This window comes from Galendromus occidentalis, unplaced genomic scaffold (assembly GCF_000255335.2).
Source record: "Galendromus occidentalis unplaced genomic scaffold, Mocc_1.1 scf7180000077464, whole genome shotgun sequence".
Classification (NCBI taxonomy): Eukaryota; Metazoa; Arthropoda; class Arachnida; order Mesostigmata; family Phytoseiidae; genus Galendromus; species Galendromus occidentalis.
Window position 1 is genome coordinate 999,949 of NW_003805452.1, and position 4,252 is coordinate 1,004,200.

The 4,252-nt window shown below is 50.2% G+C and overlaps 1 pseudogene; it reads right to left on the minus strand.

Moving 5' to 3' along the window:
• Nucleotides 1-1,917: 1,917 nt before the first annotated feature.
• LOC114828277 (uncharacterized) lies at nucleotides 1,918-3,784 on the minus strand (annotated as a pseudogene).
• Between the last annotated feature and the right edge of the window lie 468 nt (nucleotides 3,785-4,252).

Here is a 4,252-nt window from a genome sequence, read left to right on the forward strand (position 1 = left end):
TGAATGGCTACCTCAATCTCATCAGCAAGCGACGCTCTCATCCTCCGCCGCCGCAGATCCTCCGATATCCATCACCTGGGACTGTTCTACTGTCGAGAGTCGGTACAGATCGACTTCAGGCCTCCCAGGTCAGGACCGCCAAACAGCTTCACGTTCACTAACATGTATTGACGCTCATCGTCGGAGTCAAGCGATTCCTGCACATCATGCGAACCACGTCGCCCATCGTCAAGTCCCCGAAAGAAGATGTCTGCCAGGAATACACGAGATCCGATGAGAATTACGAATATTCTGATTGCTCTCCGGGGCGCTACCTACTATATCTTCCGTCTCGACCGGCTGACCAGAATTCAATGAGCGAACTGTTCTCCGATTCTTCAACTGCTTCTTTAAATCTGACACGATGTCCGAGCGACCGTCGATCAGAGCTCGAGTGAGCGTACAGTTCAGGAACTCGTTTATGCGAGCCGGTGTCAGAGCACAAACGTTACTGAATGAGGCTACAGACACCGCTTCGAGAAGATCACCAGTAGGAAGATGCATGGCCACGATGAGAACGACAGCGAAGAAGTCCATTCCGGACTCCTCCACCGAGGCCCTAACTTTAAAACAACATAGACTGATCGGTCGCTGCTGGGAGCTAGAAAGGATCTAGGCGAGAATCTACCTCTGGCGAAATTAATCGGATAATTTCACAATGAAGTCGTCGAAATCAATTTCCCGCGATAGAATTTTCATGTGTTGTCGTTGGTGAATAGGTCCGATCGAGTGACCTTCGGGAAATTCGGAAAGTCGTTCGATTCGCAGCAATCGGAACGATGCTTCTGGCGCCGATGTGCATCGGTCGCCGGCTCCTCCCGGATATTTGAAGTACGGAACACAAATTAATCACGAGGAACGGGTCATCTCGTGGTGGCACCGCCCCCAATATACATAGTTTTATTGTATGCATGGATGTCTTGACAGTCCTTGGTTTTGACGTACAATGCTTCCCACAAGGGAATGCTCATCCGATCCGAGAACAAAGAGTATCCTCGAGAATCTGTTCGGAATCAATCTGCCTCTATCCAGTGAACCCCAGCTGAATCCAGATGGCCTCGTGCACAAGCTGCGATATCGACAAGCCCTCTTTGAATAAAACGTTCCGCTCAGCCGGACAGGCGTCGCAATGTCCAGGAGTCGCATGGGGGCTCGGACCCACAAGAACGCACGGGACCGATATGGTCAGATGGAACTGAGGTTTTGAACCTTAGCTAGGGGTATTTGCTCTCACAACAATTCTTACACTAGCAGATTACTCCATTGGAAATTCGCATCTATCCCGGAACTGTACAATTATGCGATACGCAGTTTCACCAGGGCATCGCCTAAGTTCAATTGAAAAAAAGGTCACCCGACGATTCTGGTGTAATTCGACCGCCATTGGAAAAGTACGGCAACGAGATCACAAACAAGCCGTCCTTTCGATGACGCGGAGCATCTCCAACAACCTCGGTGTGGGATTGATTTAAGCATGTCGGACTTTCCTCTCCTCGGGAGCATCTCGACAGTAAGATCAGCAGAGAACTCAGACAGTCGAATCAATGATGATTATGAGTTTCGTTCGAACAGAAGCAACGAAGTTTGCCCGCTCAATGTGTTTCAAGAGCGTGCAACACACACACACCGGTCGCCTGTTGCGATCACATCAGCTTACCTCGAATCTGCAAATTCCTTGCCGCACCTGAGGAGCAAAGTAAGATTGAAACTGACGGCCGTTCCATGTCACGCCGAGACTCGTATTGTCCGGAGGAAGGACTACATTCTGGTTTATTCCTCCGGATTTCGCCAATCATGAATCCGCTCCAAAACATTCAGGCATCTGTTATCGGCAGCTCATCTCTAAGATTTTGGATGGTGGACGTACCGGCGTACCGCTCATGTGAGCCTCCGGTGGACGAATTCATCTTTTTCGATCTTAGGACAACGGATGCAGTAAATTAGCGCTCCCAGCGGGATGAGCTGCAAGACAGCCCCCAATAGGAAAGGCAGTCCTGGGAATACGCCGAGAAAGGCGTTGCAGAGGAGAGACGAGATCACATCTCCCAGGGCCGATGATCCGAGAAGCGGCCGTAGAGATGCCAACCGCGGCGGTGCCACCAGTGACTCCGAACGCATAACCCAAGTAGTAGAGGCTGTCCTTGTAGGCGAACGCTTTGATGACGCTCTGTATCATGAACGCCACTACTCCGATACAAGCGAAAGCTGGATCGGAAAGTCGGAGGGTTCGGCTGAAGATCACGATGCAGCCTGCATCGTGATCTGCAGCAGGTGGCCGTTGACAGGAGTTGTGGAATGCATATCAAAAATTACATTAGAACGAAGTTTGCGATTTCTTATGTATATTTCCATATTCTTTTACGCGGCAAGCGAGCGAGCCTCTTACCTGGAATATGCCGGAGGCTGCCGTTAGGTTCGAAAAATGAGTTGGAGACCAGTTGTAGCGTTTCCGCGTGTAGTAGTATTTGATGTTCCCGCAGCTTTTGGAGGGCAGAATGATAAGAATTATCCAATAGGCCGAGACTCCTGGATATTCATACATATCTATAACAGATGTTCCAATCCCAACATCTGTTGGGCTTGGGGATCGAATAAGGATGCTGACTCGGTATAGCGAAGAGACACAACGACTGTACTAAGTGTCGGCTCGGGAAGAAAGATCCCCGTGGCAAAAATGGCCGCCTTTTCATTGAGACAGGCTTCTGCCGCGGCGCATAAATAACGAAGGGACTCAACATCCCTCCCCGACTTAACCGTTGAGTTTCTTGTAATCAACGGGAACCTTGCATTTCCTGGGCCGCGACATCCTTAGGGCCGGTCTCGCAAGACTAACGTCGGTGGCAGCATGCGAGAGCAACGCTGTTTGATCTAGCTGCGACGCACAGTGTGGCCAAACCCGATTAAAGGCGGCAGAAATCATTTCAGTGAGTTTTTTGGATTATTCTCGTGGTACGAACTCGTATCAGTCATCAGAGGGAATTTCTGGCCCTGAGCTCCTCGGAAAGCCGCGTACAATAACTTAGCAGGTCCGGCAGGCAGAAGATCTTTGACCTCGTTCCGTTTTGTGCTCTCCGCCGAGTCCGAGAAATTTTTCTCTGGTCGTCCCGCTCGAGGTGTCCCTTGAAACGCTTTCGATGGCTCCGGCTCTTCGGGCGCGTCTTGGTATTGGTATTTATTTATCCTCTTACCTGGAATATGCCGAAGGCTGCCGTTATGTTCGAAAAGTAATAAGAACTGAGTTGGAGACCAGTTGTAGCGTTTCCGCGTGTAGTAGTAGTTGATGTTCCTCGCAGCTGTTTGAGGGCAGAATGATAAGAACTATCCTATAGGCCGAGACTCATGGATATTCCCTTTAATGTCGACCTCGTGAACAAAAACGCCGCGGAAACACAGATCGTATGGAGATTTCGGAGGAAATCAGCTCACTTTGACTGTTGAACAAAACGAACCACATGGAAACCCTCAAGAGCAAGAGTTTCTTCCGATTCTTGCCCGGTCGCGGCCTGGAGACCGTCTAGAAGCTTTCGGTAAGGTTGTCAACTCGACAGAAGTCCTTAAATTCCGAGGGGGTAACTTACATGAAAATTCTATCGCGGGAAATTGATTTCGACGATTAATTTCGCCAGAGGTAGATTCTCGCCTGGATCCTTTCTAGCTCCCAGCAGCGACCGATCAGTCTATGTTGTTTTAAAGTTAGGGCCTCGGTGGAGGAGTCCGGAATGGACTTCTTCGCTGTCGTTCTCATCGTGGCCATGCATCTGCCTACTGCTGATCTTCTCGAAGCGGTGTCTGTAGCCTCATTCAGCAACGTTTGTGCTCTGACACCGGCTCGAATAAACGAGTTCCTAAACTGTACGCTCACTCGAGCTCTGATCGACGGTCGCGTGGACATCGTGACAGATTTCAAGAAGCAGGTGAGGAATCGGAGAACAGTTCGCTCATTGAATTCTGGTCAGCCGGTCGGGACGGAAGATATAGTAGGTAGCGCCCCGGAGAGCAATCAGAATATTCGTAATTCTCATCGGATCTCGTGTATTCCTGGCAAACATCTTCTTCCGGGGACTTGACGATGGGCGACGAGGTTCGCATGATGTGCAGGAGCATGGGGAACGATGGACACGCAGGGATGAACTCCTACATGGAATCGCTTGACTCCGACGATGAGCGTCAATACATGTAGTGAACGTGAAGCTGTTTGGCGGTCCTGACCTGG